Source organism: Macaca mulatta, chromosome 5 (assembly GCF_049350105.2).
Source record: "Macaca mulatta isolate MMU2019108-1 chromosome 5, T2T-MMU8v2.0, whole genome shotgun sequence".
Taxonomy (NCBI): Eukaryota; Metazoa; Chordata; class Mammalia; order Primates; family Cercopithecidae; genus Macaca; species Macaca mulatta.
This window is the reverse complement of record NC_133410.1, coordinates 39,695,407-39,720,504: the sequence shown is the minus strand read 5'-3', so window position 1 is coordinate 39,720,504 and position 25,098 is coordinate 39,695,407. Positions and strand designations below refer to the sequence as shown.

General features: G+C 39.9%; 1 protein-coding gene across 46 annotated transcripts in view; it reads left to right on the top strand.

The window, feature by feature from the left end:
* The window catches only part of RBM47 (RNA binding motif protein 47), a 206,579-nt gene that overhangs the window by 150,236 nt on the left and 31,245 nt on the right, over positions 1-25,098 (top strand). For 39 of the 46 annotated variants that reach the window (XM_078003300.1, XM_078003278.1, XM_001095125.5 and 36 more), the window contains one exon: positions 13,267-13,389. The gene's annotated coding sequence lies outside the window, so the exon portion shown is untranslated. Of the gene's footprint in view, positions 1-4,058; positions 4,195-13,266; positions 13,390-17,736; positions 17,860-25,098 lie in introns of those variants that run through there. The other 7 variants (XM_078003274.1, XM_078003275.1, XM_078003296.1 and 4 more) reach the window with 2 other exon arrangements.

Genomic DNA, 25,098 nt, shown 5'->3' with positions numbered 1-25,098 from the left:
TACAAATGTTAGTTACCTTTATAATTTTAATCTTTAAAACAGTTGTACCTCTGGGCACAATGGTGCATACTGTAGTCCCAGCTACTTGGGAGGCTGAGGAAGGAGGATCACTTGAGCCCAGGAGTTCTAGACCAGCCTGAGCAACATAGTTAGAAACAAAAATAAGTAAATAAACTTATTTTCATAGCTAGAAACAAAAATAAGTAAATAAACCAAGGACACTGATTGAAAAGGTACCATTTTATTTTTATTTATTTATTTATTTTTGAGACAGGATCTCACTCTGTCATCCAGGCTGGAATGCAGTAAGGCAGTCATGGCTCACTGCAGCCTCAACCTCCCAGGCTCAAACAAACAATTTTCTCGAGTAGCTGGGACCACAGGCATATGTCACCATGCCCTGCTAATTTTTTTATTATTTGTATAGATGGGGTCTCACTATGTTGCCCAGGCTGGCCCTGAACTCCTGGGCTCAAGCAATCCTCCTATCTTGGCCTCCAAAAGTGCTGGGATTATAGGCATGAGCCACTGTATCCAGCCTACCATTTAAAATTTTAAAAGGACAACCCACAGATCTTTCCTAATGTCCAGATAAGGACAATATCAGATATGACAATGTCCATTGTTTAATTCTTCCTTCTCTGTGACTGTTGATGCTGTAATAGGATAATAGACAAATTAACAGAAAGAAAATACTATGGTGCTTTAATCATATAGGCTTGCGGATACTGCTTTATACTTCATCTGTTTTTCAATACCAGTTAATTAGCTTCTTAGTGAACTATTATTGCTGATACCACTAATACAGTTATGTGATTTCATTATCAGTGTTTGACACCTTTTCAGGTGAAAGCTACTATCTGAATGTCTATGTACACACATATGTGCAATTTCTTTTATGCTTTAGTCATGTGTTAAAACAATAAACAATTTCAGCAAAGGCTTGAAATTCTAAATAGTGTCAAATATACTTGTGGAAAATGATATGCTACTATTATATACAAAAGCAAATACACACTCACATAATCTTTGCATTGGCTATAGTTTAGCTTTTAGATAAATTAAACTAAAAAGTAGGCTGGGCATGGTGGCTAGATAACTTGAGCCTAGCAGTTCGAGACCAGCCTGGGTAACACAGCAAGACCTGTCTCTAATAATAATAAAGTAATAAAAATAATAATAACTCTCTTACCAGGATGCCACAATGGCCTTAATAGATCCTGTCTAAAATAGGCCACATAATCATGTCTTACTGTGCTCCATTTCCTCCTCTCCTGGACCTGAGTCCTGTTTCTTACTCGTTTTTCCCAATCTACCTCAGAGCTTATCTCGTCCCAGGCTTCTATTTTGCGTCTATACTTTTTTATTTTTCTTTTCTCCACAGCCTCAGACCTCAGAACTGCTCTCATTCTACTCTAACTCAAAGATGCTTTGTGAAAGACAAAGGATCACTCCTCCAGGGATGATTTAAGCTTGTTGCAAGCCAGAACTATACAGAAGTTAATGTGGCCGAGAATGGTGGCTCATGCCTGTAATCCCAGCACTTTGGGAGGCTGAGGCAGGCGGATCACCTGAGGTTGGGAGTTCAAGACCAGCCTGACCAACATGATGAAACCCCGTCTCTACTAAAAATACAAAATTATCCAGGCATGGTGGTGCATGCCTGTAATCCCAGCTACTCAGGAGGCCGAGGCAGGAGAATCACTTTAACCCGGGAGGCGGAGGTTGCAGTGAGCCAAGATAGCGCCATTGCCCTCCAACCTGGGAAATAAGAGTAAAACTCCATCTTAAAAGGAAAAACAAGAAGTTAACATGGCTCATGTAGCATGACTTTTCTACTATGATGCACATTAGCCTATACAGAGGCCTGTGTACTAGGAGCCACTTTTACTATCAGTAGAAGGGGTGACTTGCTTTTTCTGTGTACTTTTCTATATTTTTTGTGCTTGTTAAAACTAGTGTGTATATGTGCGCGTATTTTTTAAATTAACTTTGTTCAAAGCCGACGCAGGAAAAATTTGCTCATTTTTTGTTTAGGGCAGCCTATAATTGTAATTGTTGTTTTCAGGTATTCAGTGAAAAATTGCCTTCTCCTTACTCCCTTAGTCTTAAAATTCATCATCCTGAGATGGTTTATTTCCTATGTTTTTGCCTAAGTTATTTTTTGGTAACATTTAGTATAGAAACACGTGCACACACACCAAACCTAAATTTCAAAATACTGTCTTTCTAATGCTTAAAACATGCCAGAACGTTTTCTTATATAATATACTCAATTACTGTTATAGAAAAACCGATTTTCTGTGTCCCATTTGTAGTCAAGATGACAATTTAAATTTGTCTAATATCAGTTTTTGAAAACACTGCCTTAGTAACTAAGGATTGCTTCAGGGTTCCTTCAGCCAGATCATAGCGATCTAGTTTTATATAATATTTAACATAGTTATAATCTTAGACTTGTTTTGGATTTTGACCCTATGTTAACTTGTTGATAATTTATAGTCACTGTCAAAAGCTATTATTTTATATAGGAGTAATAAAACTGTCTTTTTAAAAAAATATATGGGTAGATGAATAGATTGAAAATGTTCTTGTCATTCTGGCCGTTTTTTGTTTGTTTGTTTGTTTGTTTTTTGAGATGGAGTCTCACTGTATCGCCCAGGCTGGAGTACAGTGGCGCCAGCTTGGCTCACTGCAACCTCTGCCTCCTGGGTTCAAGCGATTCTCATGCCTCAGCCTTCCGAGTAGCTGGGATTACAGGAGCCCGCCACCACACCCGCGTAATTTTTGTGTGTTTTGTGGAGAGAGGGTTTCACCATGTTGGCCAGGCTGGTCTCGAACTCCTAACCTCAAGTGATCCACTCGCCTCTGCCTCCCAAAGTGCTGGGATGACAGGCACGAGCTACCACACCCGGCCCATTCTGGCCTTTTTACTTCCAACTCTGGCTCCTTCAAATTACTAAGGTTTAACTGAATAAGGTTAACAATGATACAGTGATGACTCAGGGAAAACTGGGGACCATATTTTTTTTGAAATTTTTGTTTTAGGAGCAGTTAGTTTCTCCTTCTTCTCTTAATGTTTGCTGCAGAGCTCACTTTAATCCTGATGCAGAGGACACAGAAGTCACATTGCTTTCAGGACCTCCTCTAGGGCAGCTTCAGCTCCCATTTCCTCTAACCTTCCAATTGCCTGAACTGACAAACTCAGCCTCCAGAGAGACTTTCGATGAGGTTCCACCCCATAACTGCTTGAAAAGGAGTGTGTTTACTCAGCTTAAGTGCTTCAGGTCCTCCTGATCCGTTGTTATGTACAGATGGTTTTATTATCATAAATCCTGCTGTACTGCCTGCTTCTTTTTCATTCTATGCCTCTTCTACTTGTCTCCACTTCTTATGAGTAAATCAATTTCTAGCTCCAGACTGATAAACTAAAATAAGGTGAGGGTTTGGTTCATGTGTAATTTTTTCCTATTTTTTTTTCTCCCAGACTGATCATCATAAACATGATTGTTAATAGTCTTTTAGACACAGGGTACTTAACCCAAGTTACCTACCCCAGAGATAATGAGAAGCGGAAAAAGCAACACTTGCTAAAAATATAACATTTCTAAGAAATCCTAGTAACACTTTTTGAGTATTTTCTATATGCCAGGAGCTTTTCTAAGCACTTCACATATATTTGTTTATTTAATCCCAACAGCCTAGATGAGGTAGGCATTATTGTTTTTTATCTCTGCATGTAGCTGTACAAACGTAATGGGCATCTATCTGGTTCTAGGATGGTGGATTTTGAAAAATCATTTGTTTCCTTATGGTCATTATTTGGGTTTGAATAAAATATTTCTGTTAAACGTCCCTCCTCTATGAACTGGCAAAGTTTTTGTCTTCTTGAGCCTTCCCTAAATCCATCAGTTACAGTGGGGTTTCCATTCCGTTTCAGGTTGCTGTTGAGCATTTTGTATGTGGCAGTTTTAACACCTCCCTTCTTTCTGTACCACCCACTCAAGCTCATTCCAGGTGCCCTTAGCACGTGACTCCCAAGGCATTAAGTGGTCAAAGCTCATTTCGTTGACCAATGAGGAGCCCTGTGCCATGTATAACAGAGTTACACAGCTCCTGGTATTGGGAGCGAAGGTTGCTTGAGCAAAGCTTTTGTTACAGTTAGCCTGTCGCAGCCAGATCAAGATTGGAAAGGTAGGGGAAACCTTATTTGTTTTAACTGAAGAGAAGAAGAAATAATTGTGTTTGGTTAAAGCAATTTAGATCAGGCCAGATAAACAAATGATCCATATTGTTCATTTTTTAATTGAAGACCAAAAAAAAAAAAAATTGGAAGTTGGTAAGAATTTCAACTGCTGCACAGTCTGCCTTACCGGCAGTAAAACCAAAATTCTTAAGTTAAAAACATTTTTTTAAAAATCAGTTCATCTAACAGCTTTTCACTTTATATGCTTGAAAAATCTAGATCTTCACAGTATTGTTGTTGTTTTATAGTTTCCTGTTATTTAAACCATGGGGTAAGAAGCAGGAATTTATCAGCAATGTCGCCCATATTTGTTTTTTAAAGCCATTTCAGAGTCAGTGTTTAGAGAAGGAAATTGTAATTTTAAGATGTGAAAATTAAAACAAGGAAAAGTTAATGGAATTAACTTTATGATAATTAGCATATAAAGGTTGACAATGAGGAAATTTCCTCTCAGAGAAAAGTTCTTGTATAAGAAGACTCTTATCATTGTTTTCAAACCAATAGTTAAATTTATGAAATGGAATTATTTAGGTGTAGGTTATATGCTTTAAGCAGTAACATTAGTTTCACTTTCATTATAAGTAATAGTTTAGTTATATTTTATATGCTATTCAAAATTTGTTAATATCTCAAATGACCAAAGAAGTAGAATCTTTAATCACTTCTCTCTGTCTGTCAATGGAGCAATTTGAATAGCATTTGAAGTAGAAGCTAATCTTTTAAAGAAAAATGCTCCTCTCTCTTAATGAACCCTTCTCCCTCCTCATTATGATGAATCAATGTTGCAACAAAATGTATATCTGAGAAATGCATATTCTTATACTTATTTATTAGCCTACGTCTGATATTTAGTGTCAAAAGATAAGTTTGGGTTCAAAGAAAAGTTTAACTGGTTTTTCCTGATTGCTTTTTTCCAAAGATGGCTTAATACGGGTCTGTATTTTATAACAGAGATTAGCTAATACGTTTATTTTAAAATGTGACAAATGAGAGATGGCACCATTTGATTAAAAATGTATTTAAGTGTTTCGTTTTAAACTCTACTTTGGTCTAATTTGTAAAGAGAATTTTTTAATGTACATATCACAAAGTATTAAATGTCCAAGAATTTCAGTTATTGCAGATTCCGTTTTCTTACTTTGACATACTCATTTAAAAAGACTTGCATCCTGAAACTGTATACTTGTATTAGATTTGTTCCAAATGCCTTTTTGTAAGATGCCTGCCACTCTCAAGATCCTCATTATTTATGTCTTTTACTCTGGTTGACTCTCTAGGGGAGGTGAGTGTGGGGGGCGACCGACAGTCACAGTGTTAACTATTCACAGTGGAGAACACTTGCGAGCCACCTTCCCCTGTATAAGTCAATGCTGCTTCTCAATTCCAAGCTAAGGTTCAAAGGTTTAGACCAACTTCACAGATCAGAGGTCAGGTACGAATTGCTGCAATTTGTAGTTCAATTCTGCCGATATGACAGAATTTCACAGCTATGATGATTGGTTTTTTCCACTTCTGCACAGAGGCCAGCCTGGGCAGTTAACAGCCTAATTTGTACAAGTCAGCCCTTGGCACCCGAGTTTAATGAGTAACTAGCTGGTGCCTTAGGTTTCACTGGTACAAGGTGCATATTATAAAAAGGGTCAAATGTCAGTGCACAAAGACGGAGTGGGGAGGGGCGTGATAATCTCATCACCACCATCTATGAATCATATGTAAAGATTCAGTAATTTGTGTTTGTTTGTAAAATTATATTTCCACTGTGAGAATGGTAGTATGTTCATTTTCTTTGCTATTTGAAAGAGGTAGATAATTTTGTTAGATGTTAGCAAGAAAGAACTGTCTGATTAGAGATTACTAACTAAGCAGTAAAAAGTGAAATTGCAGTTTTGTTTACTCATTTCACGGGGTTTCTGAGTTCTCAAAAACTTTCTCAAATGTGATAGTTTTTTAAGAAGCTAGGAAACAAGTCAGAATACCAGGTATTTCTGAGCCCATGATATTTATGCCTGTCTGATATTCTCTATTCGTCACCCAAAAAGTTGAACTCCTATCTATATTTCTAACCTAGGCTAAGAATATAATTTACTGTTTAAAGCTGAATATTGGGGTTCTTGAAAAAATTCCTATCTGGTGGGCCTTAACAATTCATGAATTTGCCATTCAGTTTTAACTCCTCATGTTGACACTGAAGCTATAATAGAATGCATATAGAATCATTTGTCATTTTTGTTATAAAACAAATTTCAACTTTCTACTCTTCCAAACTGGAGTGCAGCAGCAATTGGATTCTTCCATAGAAGGCCTAGGGTTTGAACTCCAGCTTCTTCACTTCCAGCTAAGGGACCTTAACAAATGGGCAGCCTCATTGTACCTCAGTTCTGGCATCTCCAGAATGAGTAGAATCATAGATCTTGCTTCATGAGGTTATAGCAATGATTAAATAAGATGATGTATGTGGAATGCTTAGTGCTGTACCTAGTGCATGATAAACATTCAATGAATGTTGATGGTAATTACTGTCATTAATATTATTATGTTACTTAGGTTGTGAGTTTACCTAGCCTACCACATATACCATCTCAATTTGGTTTAGACTGGGTATTGGCTCTGTTCATTTCATGAGAGACATAGTTGGATGTGGCATAGGATAAGGTGATTTGGGAATGTTTCAGGATGCATTTCTTTTGAATGTCATGGGGAAGCTTATAAAATTCCTCCATTTCAAGTCTAGCACTCTTTTAGATGCTATCTTTTTTCTTTAGCTGATTTGCTGTCACATGGCAAAAGCTGTACAAGGAGGTAAATCCAAATTATCTGGTTTCCTTTGAGAGCTCCTTTATTCTGCCAAGCAGTGAAAAACATTTGAGTTTAAAAAAAAAAATCCATAAATGATACCTTACCAGTGGGCTAAATTCTATCCTTGTTTTTATATATATATATGTATATTACACTTACTAGAATTCGTGCTTTCCAGAAATGCCAGAAATGAAAATATTAAAGTGATTCTTTTTTCATTCCACTGTTTTCATTTTAGTCCTATGGAATGTATCAATAGCATTTGAAGAAAAACATGATTTTTTTTTTTTTTTTTTTGAGATGGAGCATCACTCTTGTTACCCAGGCTAGAGTGCAATGGCGTGATCTCATCTTACTGCAACCTATGCCTCCCAGGTTTAAGCAATCTCCTGCCTTAGCTGGGATTACAGGCATGCGCCATCATGCCTGGGTAATTTTTTGTATTTAGTAGAGACAGGGTTTCACCATGTTCGTCAGGCTGGTCTCAAACTCTTGACCTCAGGTGATCCACTCACCTTCGCCTCCCAAAGTGCTGAAATTACAGGCGTGAGCGACAACACCTGGCAAAAAACATGATTTTTAACTACTAATGACAATATAAAAATTATATGCTTGGCATTAAAAAGGTAGTAACAATATATCAGACTGGATATGGAACTCTAGGATTCTAGTTATGAGTCAGATCTAGATTCTTCCCTGGTAGAGTTTAAAACTGACTCAAGATGACTAGCATTACAGCAATTACTATAATGCTAAACCAAAGAAAATTGCCAACAGTCTACCATTTTTGTCCTACAAAATAGCAATTTTATACGGTTCAACCTAGTGCTATATGAAGGATTATATGATGTTGGGAGAGCATATCATGGGGGGCTGCAGGAATAGCTTTCTAGAAGGAATGAAGTTTGGGATGAGTGCAAGCTGGCTAGACAGGGGAATTGGTGAGGGCTGAAATATTGGAACAGCATATGTAAGGGGGAAAGTAACACAAGATGAGGCTGGAGGAGGACCTGGAGTCTCTTTATAGGCCTTACAGACCTTACAAAGGATACAAACTTAGTCTAAGGGCAATGGGAGGAGAGTATAGGGATTTAAGCAGAAGAGTGATAAAACTCTCCTTTTTTTTTTCTTTTTTTTTTTTTTTGAGATGGAGTCTTTTGTCACCCAGGCTAGAGTGCCTGGCATGATCTTGGCTTACTGCAGCCTCCGCCTCCCGGATTCAAGCAATTCTGTCTCAGCCTCCTGAGTAGCTAGGATTACAGGCGTGTGCCGCCACACCTGGCTAATTTTGTATTTTCAATAGAGAGAGGGTTTTGCCATGTTGACCAGACTGTTCTCGAACTCTTCAGGTGATCTGCCCACCTCGGCCTCCCAAAGTGCTGGGATTACAGGCGTGAGCCACCATGCCTGGCCAAATTGTATATTTTTTAAATGGTCCCTTTACCTGCAAGGAGACCTAGATTGATTGTAGCAGGCCTGAGTGGATAGGGAGAAGCAGCTGGGCGTCTACTATAGAAGTCCAGGCAGGAGCTAATGGTTAGTTTATGAGATGCTTTCAAATGTCGTGCCTTGTGTAATCCTTATAATGGTGATCTTTCAATATACAGGTGACAACCTGAGGCTCAGAAAGTTATGTAGCATGCCATGGTCAAACTGTGCAGGTGGCAAAGCGACAACTAGAACTCAGTTATTTGACCCTCAACCTGGTGGTCTCCTGGCAGCATTAGGACCCTATGTACTAGCATCCTTGGGTGAGGGCAATTGGTTTATCTTAAGAAAGGTTCTGGCCAGGTGTGGTGGCTCATGCCTATAATCCCAGCACTTTGGGAGGCCAAGGCAGGCGGATCACTTGAGGTCAGGAGTTCAGAACCGGCCTGGCCAACATGCTGAAACCCCGCCTCTACTAAAAATACAAAAATTAGCTGGATGTGGTGTGATGCGCACCTGTAATCCCAGCTACTTGGGAGGCTGAGGCAGGAGAATCACTTGAACCCAGGAGGCAGAGGTTGCAGTGAACTGAGATCACACCACTGCACTCTAGCCTAGGCAACAGAGCGAGACTCCGCCTCTTAAAAAAATAAAGGATCTGTTTTTAAGAAATGGAATTCTCATTCCTTGGTGGAGGGTTGTAGTAAGAAAGTTATTTTTAGCCTAGCTTTATGACTCAGAGAAGTAGAACAGGACATGACTTGATATTAGACGGGAGCATCTTTTTCGAAAAAGTAAATGTATTAATTTCAAGTGTTTTATGTATGCTATGTGTCATTCCAAAAATGGACTTGAAACAGCTTTCAAAACTACATATGACACGTCAAGACACAAAAAGAAGAGAGGGCAAAAACATCAAGGTAGGCAAACTAAGATGATGCCAGGAGCATCCAATAAATATTTGCCCTCAAGTCCTCCCCTGTGTTGAAGACGAGTCATGAGCAGCTATAAGATTCACATGCCCAGAAACATTAAAACAAACCAGTTGTTCCGTCAGTATAGCTCTTCCTCTTCCTCCTACTGGAATCTACAAACTTCCCCATTTGGTTTTTATAAAGACTCCATGATGGGGTAAGCGATGTCTGTGCAATTTCATAGTACCAGGCTCGGGGGCGGGGGAAGCTAAAATAAATTAACACCGTTAATGTCTGGAGACCACCTCATTTCTCCAGGAACTGCCCCGCAAATCTTATTACTGTGTTTCCTACCTACTGTGTGACCTTTGGTAAGACAGTTTCCTTCATAGTAAAATCAAAGGTTTGGACTAGAACTAACCTTCTCAAACTGGGTTCTTTGGAGTATCCAATATTGTGTCAGGAGGAATGTGAAGCCACAGGACAAACATAACATATAGGTTTTGCTTGAAGATTTTTATGACAAACATTCTGGCCACACACGGTGGTTCACACCTGTAACCCCAGCACTTTGGGAGGCAGAGGCCAGCAGATCACTTGAGGTTAAGAGTTCAAGACCAACCTGGCCAACATGGCAAAACCCCATCTCTACTAAAAATACAAAATGTCTCACGTAGTTTTGTGCTATACCATAAAAAGGGAAAGAAGGATCACAGATGTGCCTTTTGTGGCTGTTCAAGTAACACAGGACATTTCCCCAAAATAAAACACTGAGGGTCAATGTTTGTTTTCAGAAAAGTCTGACTTTCCAGAATAACTACAAACACAATCCATTTCATTCGATCTGCTGGCCTTGGCCTCCCAAAATTAGCCAGGCATGGTGACGTACACCTGTAGTCCCAGCTACTCGGGAGGCTGAGGCAAGAGAATCGCTTGAACCCAGGAGGCAGAGGTTGCAGTGAGCTTAGATCACGCTACTGCGCTCCAGCCTGGGTGACGGAGTGAGACGCCATCTCAAAAAAAAAAAAAAAAAAAAAAAAAAATTATGAAATGGATTGTGTTTGGGGTTATTCTGGAAAGTCAGATTTTGCTGGAAACAAACATTGACCCTAAGTGTTTTATTTTGGGGAAATGTCCTGTGTTACTCGAATAGCCATGAAAGGCACATCTGTGATCCTTTCCCTTTTTATGATATAGCACAAAACTACGTGAATCCTGTGTTTCACTTATATATTAATAATCTGCTTTCAATTCATAGAGTTTACATGTTCATTACCTTGATATTACATTTTAAAGGAGACATTTTACCATTATAGAAAGAGAGAAAACTCAAAATTCTGCACAAATAACATATGCCAGGAATGGTGCTTCATAAATATTTTCTCTGTTCTCCACAATGGTCCTGCCACGAATGATTTCTGCTTTATAGATGTGGAAACTGAGGCTCAGGAAAGTTGAATATACTTGTCTGGATTTACTTAGCTAGTAGATGAGAGATGGAGGAGTCTAAATTTTATTTTATTGTCCAGACGGCGTACAGTTAATTTCAAGACACACTTTCTCGTACTTTGTACATTCGTTTTCATAGTTTTTATCAACCGCTATGATCTTGATTACTAGGTATTATCCAGGATGCAGCATTTCAGGAATTATCTTTCCACACAGTTGGGTAAAGATTATGTGTATTGAAACATAAATCGTTTAACAGCTATTGCTCTATAATTTATTTGAGGGTGTGGCTTTTTTCTTTCAGGAGGTCATTGTTAACAAGATTAAAACTAGATCATGGTGAAGTATTATTGCTGTGTTCCCATAAGGTTATGGATCTCACCGAGCACCCAGTCATTCCAATATAAAGATAGTTATGGCAGAGTAATTTTGAGCTATAAGTGATATTAAAGGCCATTTAATCCAGAAGGTTTCCAACTGTGCTCTATGGAGTCCTAAAGGTCTTACGGTATCCCCACAGGGACACAATGAATGATGGAACTGGGGGCATCTCCTGACAACATCCCCTACCCATACTTCAACCAGCTTCTTTTTTTTTTTTTTTTTTTTTTTTTTTTTGAGACGGAGTCTTGCTCTGCCGCCCAGGCTGGGGTGCAGTGGCTGGATCTCAGCTCACTGCAAGTTCCGCCTCCCAGGTTTACGCCATTCTCCTGCCTCAGCCTCCCGAGTAGCTGGGACTACAGGCGCCCGCCACCTCACCCGGCTACTTTTTTGTATTTTTTAGTAGAGAGGGGTTTCACCGTGTTAGCCAGGATGGTCTCGATCTCCTGACCTCATGATCCGCCCGTCTCGGCCTCCCAAAGTGCTGGGATTACAGGCTTGAGCCACCGCGCCCGGCCCAGCTTCTGTTTTATTGGTGTTGTTTCTGCATCTGGTTAGATTTTTGGTGGAAAAAAGTGTGCTACAACTAAAACACAAAGAAAAAACAAACACAATGTTTTTTTTAATGTTGAGAACTACTGATAATCCAACTCCTTTATTATTTTTTTATTTTTATTTTTAGTTATTTAACTTTTTTGAGACAGAGTCTTGCTCTATCGCCCAGGCTGGAGTGCAGTGGCACAATCTCAGCTCACTGCAGCCTCTGCATCCTGGGTTCCAGTGATTCTCCTGTCTCAGCCTCTTGAGTAGCTGGGTTTACAGGCACACACCATTGTGCCCAGCTAATTTTTTGAATTTTTAGTAGTGACAGGGTTTCACCATGTTGGCCAGGCTGGTATTGAACTCTTGACCTCAAGTGATCCACCCACCTTGACATCCCAAAGTGCTGGGATTACAGGCGTGAGCCACCATGCCTGGCCTCCTTTATGATTTTTTTTTCCACGAGAGTAAACTTTGGCTTAGACAGATGAAATGAACCGGGCATGACAGAGGTAGCGTTAAAACTAGCCTTCTGGTTCCCAGTCTGGTGTTGAAACCACTGTGCCATATTGAATCTTGTATAAGTTATTCGGAGCTTCAGGTGGCTTGATGGGAGCTCTCTGTAGTTTGGAAAATCAGGTAGATTATATTTCCACACATTGGGAGACTGAGGCGGATGGATCACTTGAGGTCAGGAGTTTGAGACCAGCCTGGCCAACATGATGAAACCCCAGCTCTACTAAAATATACAAAAATTAGCCAGGCGTGGTGGTGGGCACCTGTAATCTCAGCTACTCAGGCAGCTGAGGCAGGAGAATCACTTGAACTCGGGAGGTGGAGTTTGCAATGAGCCGAGACTATGTGACTGCACACCAGCCTGGGCGACAGAGCAAAACTCCATCTCAAAAAAAAAAAAAAAAGAGTCTGAGGTCTACATTTTAGGGCAGTATAGTAAGTCTCTTTCATACCAACTCTGATTGGTAGTGGGTAAGTGGAGTACTTGCTTCAGTGGTTTTGGGAACCCTCTCTGGACCCTGCAGGAATAGTTTGAAGATCTATTAGTGATGTGAAGCATAAGCCCCCAAATTGGCTGGGAGGTCCATGAGCTAGATATTATCATTTCTCTAAAGGATACTACCTCTTCTTTTTGTGAGTCTATAAGCGTAAAGTATAGGCTACATCTGTATTCCTTCTTAAACATTATGTGCCTCTTGAAGTCATGCACACTCTGAAGAAGGCAGAGAGAAAAACACAAATGGAGAAATTGGTCATTTTCTTATTATTACTGTTCCTTGTTTCTTTAAGAATCAGATAAGCAGTTGCACTTCTTGGTTTGTAGAGAACATGATAATTAGAGTAATGGTATTTCATTTTTTGAAGAAAATAGCCCCACAATTTCTAACCATTATGCTTTGGAGCTACAAGAGGATCTGTCCCCCCAATTTCTAATGCACATATGAAAATTATATTGAAATAGAAAATATTTCTAACCATTTCTTTTTTAACCCTTAGGATTTGCCTTAAAGGACACGCCAAAAATTGAACAGAGAAATCCCAAGGAAGCTGCCTGAATTCGCCTGTATACTCTCGTTCTGCATCTTATAAAGGACCAGACAAATCACATTTGTGGTTTTGGTGAGTGTACTTCCTCTGGTCCTTTTCCTTTCCACTTCAGCAAGAACATAAGTTTTCATTCCTATCAACCAAGATACCTGCTGCTTGGACAATGTGTAACTGTTTGTGTTCATGTGGCAACGTTAGTGGAATATAGAACATGATAAGTCATCTGCAACCCACAATATAAACCTTTATGTCTTCGTGCGCTTTACATCTTTGTGACTTAAGAGACAAGATATCACTATGTGTTGCTTATAAATCTGCCTCTTAACCTCCCAAAAAAGAGGTCAACTGTATTTCTTTCTTTCTTTCTTTCTTTTCTTTTTTTTTGAGACAGTCTCACTCTGTTACCCAGGCTGGAGTGCATTGGCGTGATCTCAGCTCACTGCAGCCTCCACCTCCTAGGTTCAATCAATTCTCGTGACTTAGCCTCCTGAGTAGCTGGGATTACAGGTGTGTACCACCACACCTGGCTAATTTTTATATTTTTATTAGAGACCGAGTTTTACCATGTTGGCCAGGCTGGTTCTCAAACTGCTGGCCTCAAGAGATTCACCTGCCTCAGCCTCCCAAAGTGCTGGGATTACAGACATGAGGCACAGCACCCAGCAGTCAACTATGTTTCAGTCAGACTGTATTTTGATTGTGTGACACGAGGAAGGGTTCTTTGGTACAAACTAGACTAGGATTCGTGTGATAATATCTTGTGTTTTTTTTTATCAATCCTCATACTTTCTCTAAGTTTCTGTTTCCTCACCTGTCATATAAGGTAAAAATAACTGTCATCCCAATTCATGACAGTCCAAAGAAAGACAACATATGTAAAAGCACTTTGACAACCATTTAATCATCTCCAAGTAGGACTGAGCCCAGTAGGCAGAGGTTGCTGTTAGCCAAGATCTTTTTTTTCTTTTTTTTTTTTTTTTTTTTTAAAGAGACGGAGTCTCACTCTGTCGCCCAGGCTAGAGTGCAGTGTCACGATCTCGGCTCACTGCAACCTTTGCCTCCCGGGTTCAAGCAATTCTCCTGCCTCAGCCTCCTGAGTAGCTGGGATTATAGGTGCGTGCCACCACACCCGGCTAATTTTCATGCCCAGGTAATTTTTTTTTGTATTTTTAGTACAGACGGGGTTTCACTGTGTTGCCCAGGATGGTCTTGAACTCCTGAGCTCAGCCAATCCGCCCGCCTCGGCCTCCCATGTGCTAGAATTACCGGCATGAGCCATCATGCCCCGCTGAGCCGAGATCTTTCTGTGGATCTAGTGAGTGAGATTATTCTATGGGCGATAATCCCCTGTGTGCTAGGAAGGGAAGGTAAGAGAAAGACTAGCCTCACCCTGACCTTGGATCCCAGCCCTCACACAGCTCCAGAAGGTGGAGGCAGTAGATACCGGTGTGTCAGGGAGGGGCTGCTGGCTACACTGATGTGCCCAGCAATCTCTGTGAGAGAAAATAGGTACCTTGTCTTCATGTCCCCTAGGCTGGGTTTTGGATTTAGTCCATTGAATTCAGGGACTCAGAGAGCTAAATATTTTTAATTGTAATTTTTTTCTTCTTATAAAAGTATACTAATGGAAGGAAATCTGGAAATTATAGAAAAATGTAACAAAATCTACCTATAATCCCACAATCCAAATATAACCAGAATTAACATGGTATATTTACTCTGATTTTGTCTGTTTAATTTCCACATACAGTAGTCAGCCCCCATCTGCAGTTTCACTTTCCTTGGTTTCAGTTACCTGTGGTCAACTGTTTTCCAAAAATAGAGGCATACAGTATGATATTTTGAGAGAGAGAGAGAGAGACCACACTCATATAACTTTATTATTAGAGTATTGCTATAATTGTTATATTTTATTATTGTTGTTGTTAATCTCTTACTGTGCCTAATTTATAAATTAAACTTAATCATAGGTGTGTATTATATATGTAAATATGTATAGGAAAAAACAGTTTATATAGGGTTCAGTACTATCAGAGGTTTCAGGGATCCACTGGGGGTCTTGGAGCAGGTCCCCCTCAGATGAGGGGGGACTACCACATATCTTTAAATATTATTTAGCAAAGTTAAAATAGCTGAGAATATTAAACAGGTACTCTAAGCTGTGGCTATGCCACAATTTATTGACCATTTTTATACCATTGAATATTTGTGTTTATTACATGTAAATATAAACTATTATGTTCATTGCATTGTGTTATGAATAGCACTGCAGTAAATATATTCGAATGTAAATCTTTTCTTGGGTATTTGATTATACATGTCTATAAATGGAATCACTGGGCTAATGAGAATTGACTACTTAATGAACACTGTAAAGCTCTTGATATTGTCTGTTTCAGAAACATTTTACCCACCTTCCCAACTATCTCCACGCATCATATATGACAATGTGCATTTCACAGGGCACATGTAAAAACTGTGTATTACCAATTTAAGATTTAAAACCAGAAATACTTTTATAGAGACTCAAAAAATACTTAGGTTGGTGCAAAAGTAATTGCAGTTTTTGCCATTAAATGTAACTATAAAAACTGCAATCACTTTTGCACCAACCTAATAAAAGCCTATTCCCTCCCCTTTACCTACCCCACCTCTAGCCAATATCAGGTCTCTAAAGTAGAAGACAGTGTCCCAGATCTGTTATTACTTATCAACCTCAGTCTCTCACGTCTCTTTATGGGAAAAGATATGTGAGGCCTACATTTATTCACTGAGTATTTATTCTTACCACTTATGTTCATTTCTTGCTCTGTGCATCAGGAGAAGCTGCTGGTTCATGTGGTACTTCTGTTTATTATGATTATATTTTTGAAGCACCACCATACTTTTTCTCACAGGAGCTGCACCATTGTACATTCCCACCAGCAACACACAAGGGTTCCAGTTTCTCCACATTCTCAGCAACACTTGTGGGTTTTTTTTTTTGATAATTGCCATCACAGTGAGTGTGAAGCGGTATATCGTGGTGGCTTTGATTTGCATTTCCCTAATGATGAATGATGTTGAGCATCTTCTCATGTCCTTATGAGGCATCTGTGTGTCTTCTTTCTTTATTTTTTCAAGGGTCTTTGCAGATGTATAATACAGATGTATAATGTATATCTTTGCAGATATATAATGTATATCTTCTTTGGAAAATATTCAACTTTTTTGACCATTTTTAAATTAGCTTGTTTGCTTTTTGTTATTCAGTTGTAGTTCTTTATATGTTCTGAATATCAGTTCCTCATCAGATGTGATTTGCACATATTTTCTCCTACACCATGGGTTGCTTTTTCACTCTCTTGGCTGTCCTTTGGTGCACAAAAATTATTAATTTTGATGAAGTTTACTTTATCTATTTTTTTCCTTTTGTTGCTGTGCTTTTGGGGTTGTCCAGAAAATCATTGCCAAATCCAATATCATGAAACTTTGCCCCTGTATTTTCTTCTAAGTTTTATAGTTTTAGCTCTCACATTTAGGTCTTTGATCTATTTGAGTTTATTTTTGTATATAATGTAAGGTAAGGGCCAGGATTTTTTTAAAGATGTACTTTTGATTCCCACCAAATCTTGGTGAAAGCCTGTGTCAGGCAGTTAAGAAAATGACACAAATATTCAAGCCAACATTTGTTCTGAATGATTTTTCTTCCTCATATAGGCTTAGGTGGTTTCCCAACAGACAGGTGAAAGAAAGCGTTTGGGGAACTGATGGCTCATGTAACTAGGATACAGCAGTGAGGTGGCAGTTGGGCTCAGCAAGTGTTTTGTTGTAAATATGCTTGAAGAAATCCCCAAAAAGAGAACAGCAGGAGTAGATAGTGGCTTAGGCTAGAAAAAACATGCATGTGGGTGTTATGTAGGTACATATATTTGCAGCAGAGGGAAGGAGAGAGGACACTGTTGTTGGGAACTGTGGGCTATAGAAGATAAAAACATCTTTTATACAAAAATAAATTTCTTTTCATGCTGCTTCAGAGAAAATCTAAATTAGCTACAATTATGTGCTAATTATGTTTCCAAAACAGTTGTCCTAGCTCTGTTTTATTGTGGACAGAACCTAGCCGCACTTAACAAAATGTGAAGTCTGTCTGGACTTCCCTTGGAGAAGACTGAAAAGGACGAAGAATCCCCAGGCTGTGTGAGCTGCCTTGCCTAGCTTCAAATGTCTGCACTGGACTGGCTGCTCTCTGACGGGCTTGGAGATGACAGTAGTGCCATTTCCCTAATGATGTAGTGCCATGCTAATGCAACTCAGGGTCTCAGGGGTCTCCCCACATGAACAAGATTCTCTATTAGGCTCTCATTGGAATGCTTGACATTGGCAGTTGGCTGTCCAAATTCTAAATAAATTAATGTTAAATCTTTTTTTTTTTTTGAGATGGAGTTTCGCTCTTGTCGCCCAGGCTGGAGTGCAATGGCATGATCTCGGCTCACTGCAACCTCCACCTCCCGGGTTCAAGTGATTCTCCTGCCTCAGCCTCCCAAATAGCTGGGATAACAGGTGCCTGCCACCATGCCTGACTAACTTTTGTATTTTTTTTTAGTAAACACGGGGTTTCTCCATGTTGGCCATGCTGGTCTCGAACTCCTGACCTCAGGTGATCCACCCATCTTGGCCTCCCAAAGTGCTGGGATTACAGGCATGAGCTGCTGCGCCCAGCCTGTTAAATCTTTTAAAACTCTGACTTCAAAACCTATGAGAAACAAACTGGAATCCAGCCCATCCCTGTTTTGGTTTTCACAGGGACTGGTTTAGGTCCTCAGCAGCGTGGGCTGCTGTAGGTCCTCATTTTCTCTTTGCCATAAAAAGGGATTTGGGAAAGAGGAAATAACTAAGCCAATTAAATTTTCTGATGCAGGATGGGATAAGATGGGCCATGCTTTCGGAAAAAACAATTTGCAAGACTGGTATACTATATTTCCCTTGAAGCATTAAAGTCATTTCACACTTTATGAACTCGAAGAATATCCAGTGTTTCCCTGTGAGCCTGGGAATAAATGATTAGGTCAAATCAGGGTGTTTTTACTGATGTATTAGTTTTTTAATTGAAATATTAACTCCAAGTGCACTCAGTGAAAGTACAGAGTATGCGAGACATGAATAGCAATTAAATGCCAGCAATTGTTCCAGGAGTTTAGTAGACCTGGGAAATCATAAATTTCTTGACACCTGAATTTCTCATTTTAAATACTTTAGGTTCAGTAAAATTCTAGATATGTATTGTATTTTCTGTTCATTTCTATTCTTCATTTAAGTGCATGTTTCTTGAGTTTCTTTAATTAATATAGTTGTGCTTTCTATGTAAATTTGTAAGAATTTCCAACTGACTCTAACTGCCTAGTTTAATTATAGAGACTGGGAAAACTGGTTCTCCTTCCCTCCCTCTTCCTTCTTCTTTTAATAAGTATCTTTTTTTTTTTTTTTTTTTTTTTTGAGACAGAGTCTTACTCTGTCACTCAAGCTGGAGTGCAGTGGTACGATCTTGGCTCACTGCAACCCCTGCCTCCGGGGTTCAAGAGATTCTCCTGCCTCAGCCTCCCGAGTAGCTGGGACCACTGGCACCTGCCACCATGCCTGACTAACTTTTGTATTTTTAGTAGAGATGGGGTTTCGCCATGTGGACCAGGCTGGTCTTGGACTCCTGACCTCGGGTGACCCACCCACCTCAGCCTCTCTGGAGTGCAGTGGCACAATCTCAGCTTACTGCAACCTTCACCTTCCAGGTTCAAGCAATTCTCCTGCCTCAGCCTCCCAAGTAGCTGGGATTACAGGCGTGAGCCACCACACCTGGTCTATTCCCATTTTCCAGTTGAGAGAACTGAAGCTTGGGAGAGTAAGTCACCCACCTGAAGTCACACAGTTAATAAATGGGATTGAACTCAAGCAGTTGAGCTCTGGCATGCACGAGCTTGAGCTCAAGCACTGTAATAAGCAGCCTCTCAAAATACCTTCAAATAAAAGAGTGAGTAAAAACTGCCTTCATGGGCAGGCCCCATTTATGTGCCTATTTCCTTGTGGCATAAAATCTCTACCAAATTCCTGAGACAGTATAGCAGAAGCTAAGCATATCAGCTAAGGCCAAAAAAAAAAAAAAAAAACAATGATGGAAATTTCATAGCTCCCTGGCCAGTACCAGCTTTACCAAGACGGCTCTAGGGATATATTTTTTTTTTTTTTTTTTGAGATGGAGTCTCGCTCTGTCGCCCAGGCTGGAGTGCAGTGGCGCGATCTCGGTTCACTGCAAGCTCCGCCTCCCGGGTTCACGCCATTCTCCTGCCTCAGCCTCCCGAGTAGCTGGGACTACAGGCGCCCACAACCGCGCCCGGCTAATTTTTTGTATTTTTAGTAGAGACGGGGTTTCACCGTGGTCTCGATCTCCTGACCTTGTGATCCGCCCGCCTCGGCCTCCCAAAGCGCTGGGATTACAGGCGTGAGCCACCGCGCCCGGCTGGCTCTAGGGATATTAACATTGGCATTCAATATAGTCCATTAGGGGTTGGTGTGGCTTTTCCATGTGACATTCCTGATGCCTGGGCATGTGTTAGAAATGCCAGCTCCTGGCTGGGCTTGGTGGCTCAGGCCTGTAATCCCAGCACTTTGGGAGGCCGAGGCAGGCAGATCACCTGAGGTCAGGAGTTTGAGACCAGCCTGACCAACACGGAGAAACCCCGTCTCCACTAAAAATACAAAATTAACTGGGCGTGGTGGCGCATGCCTGTAATCCCCGCTACTCAGGAGGCTGAGGCAGGAGAATTGCTTGAACCCAGGAGGCGGGGGCTTCGGTGAGCCAAGATCACGCCATTACACTATTGCACACCAGCCTTAGCAACAAGAGTGAAACTCTGTCTCGAATGAAGGAGGGAGGGAGGGAGGGAGGGAGGAAGGGAGGGAGGAAGGAAGGCAGGTAGGCAGGCAGGCCAGCTCCTATACCAAAGCTGGCCTATTTGTTCTTGATGGCCATGCAGAAATACCACCACATAGTACCTGGGTATGACTATTTGTACCCAATTCTATATACAGGTAAACCACAAAAAAATTTTAAAATTATTTTTATTATTCGTTTTTTTTTAGAGACAGGGTCTTGCTCTGTTGCCCAGGCTGTAGTGCAGGGGCACAATCATAGCTCAATGCAGCCTTGAACTCCTAGGCTCAAGCAATCCTCCCACCTCCCCAGTAGTTGGGATTTCAGGCATGCACCCCCATGCACAGCTGTACCACAAAACTTATGTAAATAGATACATGAAAAAAATGTCCAAAGCAATTTGGTGGATGTTACATATAAAAGGAAAACTTTTTGTAGCTTTGTCCTACCATGTTTCTTACAAAAGACAGTGCACATTCATTCATTCTTCTATCCGTTCATTCTTTTATTCAAACATTAATTCAGTGCCAGGCACTGGGGATAAAATAAGCACCGCTGCCTTTGAAATGCTTCCATTATAGCTAATAAAATAAGGTATAAACACTATTGTTTTAACTTTTCTAAGACATTTCAAACAATGCATAAAGAAGTGGAAAGAGCCTTTAATATCTAAAATCACTTCATAATAACACTTTTCTGTGTTAAAGGACCTGTCTCAGATGGTCTCATTTCTAATAGAGTTCTTTGAAAAGACTTAAAAACAAACAAAATTGATAAAAGAGCCCACAATATTCACAAATACCACAGGATGACGCAGGTTCCTACTCATATCAATGAACTCATGGTGCTTACTTTTCCAAATTTTTAAAGTAAATAAGCCATTGGGTATTAGAGTTTAACCTTAGCCATATGTTTGCAGAAGGACCTGTTTTTTAAGCTATCTTTTTTTGTTTTTCACTATGTACCCAAAAAAGAAAGAAAAGAAAAGGGGAAAAAAATCCCAAATATCACCAGAGTTAGAAAGGTGGAACAACATTGAAACAACGCAATGAATAAAAAGAACATGTATTTTCTGGATTAAAGTTACATTTAATGCATTTTGTCTTTAAGTTATCCCTCACCAGAAAGCTCACTTCCTTTTTTATGTTTTCTCATAAACAGCCTACTGTGGTCATATTGCCATAAATATAGTTGATTTTGAAAATATTTTTAGCTTCCAAAATACCCCACATTCAACTTAAACATTTATAGAAGAAAGTGTTTTAACTCATGACTTTTTCAATGTTGAGGGTATTTCTGGGCGAATACTATTCTACTGTAATTATTGCCTTGAGATAGCTGGTCAATGAACATGGCATCAACATAACCAGGATCTGTTTTTTTCTGTGATAGCAGATATTGTTTCCTAGTTGCAACTGAAATGACTAATGTTAACCAAATAAAAGCAGAAGGTCACACCTAAAACTAAAGCTAATGTTTGACTATGTCAGTCTGTTTCAGACCCTTTGTTTCAGGACAGGCAGTCTGTCATTTGTTTTACAAAAAAACCTGTGTTATTTTTGTATACTACTATTTGACATACCACCAGAAGGTGCATATTGTACATGTATTCATGTACAATACAAGACAGTAATAACAGACCATACTGTTACTATATAACTACTACTGGCAAACTACTAATATCGTTTGAAATTAGGAGGAAAAGACTAGCATTCACACACCATTATAATGACTGTAAGTTTATGTTTGGGAATATTCACTTTCATTTTATTTTATTTTGTTTATTTAATTTTATTTGCTTTAATAGAGGTGGGGTCTCACTATGTTGCCCAGGTTGGTCTCAAACTCCTCAGCCTCCCAGAGTGCTAGGACACCACACCCAGCAAAAAGTTCACTTTCTAAATCTGTTTGGGCATAAATTTAAGAAAAAAATTTTTAACTTAATCCCCAATGTAGTAGTAAAATTTAAGAAATTTAACGAATGAAAACTAAATACCCTTGGCTGGGCCCAGTGACTCACGCCTGTAATCCTAGCACTTTGGGAGGCCAAGGCCAGCGGATCACTTGAGGTTAGTTCAAGACCAGCCTGGCCAGCATGGTGAAACCCTGTCTCTACTAAAAATACAAAAAAAAAATTAGCTGGGTGTGGTGGTGTGCACCTGTAATCCCAGGCTGAGGCACAAAAATCCCTTGAACCTGGGAGGCAGAGGTTGCAGTGAGCCAAGATTGTGTCACTACATTCCACCCTGAGTAACAGCCTTAAAATGTCTTTTTTTTTTTTTTTTGAGACAGAGTCTCACTCTGTCACCCAGGCTGGAGTGCGATGGCACTATCTCAGCTCACCGCAACCTCCACCTCCTGGGTTCAAACAATTCTCCCTGCCTCAGCCTCACGAGTAGCTGGGATCATAGGTGCTGGGCCACCACACCTGGCTAATTTTTGTATTTTTTAGTAGAGATGGGAGTTCACCATGTTGGCCAGGCTGGTCTTGAACTCCTGATCTCAGGTGATCCGCCCCACTCAGCCTCCAGAAGTGCTGAGATTACAGGCGTGAGCTACCATGCCCGACCCCCACAAATTTTAAAATTTTCAAAAAATTCTGTCTTTTATATTTGGACTCTCTGGGTTTGATTTGGTTTTGTATATAAAACAACTCTACTGCCAAAAATAAGTCAAACTATAAAGTACACCTCAAAGATAAGGCATCTTTATAAAATTACAATCACAAATTTGCCTTATCTAATTGTGATTTTGAAGGAAGCACAGGATCACCTCCTTCTCAGTTTCTCCATCAAGAAAATGAGGCTGGCCGGGTGTGTTGGCTCACGCCTTTAATCCCAGCACTTTGGGAGGCCGAGGCAGGAGGATTGCTTGAGCCCAGGAGTTTGAGAACAGCTTGGGCAATGTGGTGAGACCTCATCTCTACAAAAAAATAAAAAATTAGCCAGGCGTGGTGGTGAGGACCTGTAGTCTCAGCAACTAGAGAGGCTGAGGTGGGAGGATCCCTTGAGCCTGAGAGGTCAAGGTAGGAGGACTGCTTGAGCCTGAGAAGTTGAGGCTGCAGTGAGCTGTGACCATGCCACTGCACCCCAGCCTGGGTGACAGAGCCCTTGTCTCAAAACAAAAACAAAAAAAAAAAAAAAAGAAAAAAAAGAAAATGGGACTAATACTTTTATATAGTATTGTTGGTAGATATAGATATGTAAGAATAGTATGTACAGGAAATATATATCTATAAATTCTCAGTAACTTGAATCATATTCTTAACACAGGAAATTTCTTATCTAAAAAAACACTATTATGAATTTTTTGCAATTAAAGATGACTTTTATAATTAAAAAGTAATCATGTATCAAACTACCAGTTCATATATTCAACTTCTGGCACATAAAGTTTTTCTAAGAATATTATGCCCAGGGATCTCTCTTAAACCTGCTTCAGTAATTGTAATATTTTAATTTTAACATGGCATATGACACCATAATTAGTTAACAGACAATATTTAGGGCCTACTACATTCAGTGGGTAGGCACAAAGCTCCCATGCAGGAATACTAAGTAGTGATAAAAAGAACATAATACTTACATAATTGGACAAATATAAAAGAGAACATAGTAGTAAGCCATTATAACTACACATTTCACATGTACAGTGTCTTAAAACACTTTCTCAAGTAAATGTAGAAGGTAATATCTGTGTAAATGCCCTTTCAGTTTGTCCATAAACATTTGGGAGTGAATCCCCTCAGGTTCTTTACATTTTAATTTTAAAAAGTATCTTGCCAGGCAGATAATTTGCGAAACACTGTGACTATACAGTTGTCTACAAAAAGAAGATCCTTGAAAAACATTTACTCTTGACCAGCTGAAATAATAACAAAGGGCCTTGAGCATTTACTGTAGCCAGGTATTTTTTCTTTTTTGTTTGTCTGTTACGAGGCAGGGTTACCCTCTGTTGCTCAGACTGGGGTGCAGTGATGCAATCACAGCTCATTGCAGCCTGGACCTCCTAGGCTCAAGTGATCCTCCCACCTCAGCCTCCTGAGTAGCTGGAACCACCACACCTGGCTAATTTTTGTATTTTTTGTAGAGACAGGGTCTCACTATATTGCCCAGACTGGTCTGGAACTCCTGAGCTCAAGCGAGCTTCCCACCTCAGCCTCCCAAAGTGTGGGATTATAGGCTTGAGCCACCACACCCAACCAGCCAGGTGCTTTTAATCCTCCCAACATTGTTAATGATAATATGATCACCATTTGATAGATGGTGAAGCTGAGGCTGAAGGAGAGAAAGCGACTTGTGTGATGGCATTTGTTTTTCAAGTGGTACAGTCAAGATAGGAAGCGAGGCAGTCTGGCTCCAGAGCCTGGGCGTGGAACTGCCTCATCACAGTCCCATGGTCTCACTTATACGTTGCGATTATGTGAATTCTAGTCCTTCAACATTTCTATTTAAGAATTTAATTCCATAGGTTTTTAAGTCTAAAAACATTGTTTGAACATGTTAACTCCTTTTCAAAGAGCCAGAAATAGGCTATGGGACAGTTTGCAGAACTCTTTAAAAGCTTAGAAGCTTTGGTGGGGAGGGTGAAGAGGGGAAGCAATGGGGATAGTAGAAAGTAATGATTTCCCAACAACTTTACCATGTGTCTGTACTGGAAATTCCTTCCACTCTATCAGCCAATGTCCATTTCTCACCTATTGTGGTCTTACCCTGTTAACACTGGCTATTGCTAAACCTGCTATGAGTAAGTAAGTAGCAAAGAATGAGTATCATGGTAGAAAGAGCTTTGACTTTGTCATCAGATTGACCTACATTTCAATTCTGTAAGCTGGGTCAAGTTGACACCCTCAATCTCCTGATCTTTAAAATGGGGCA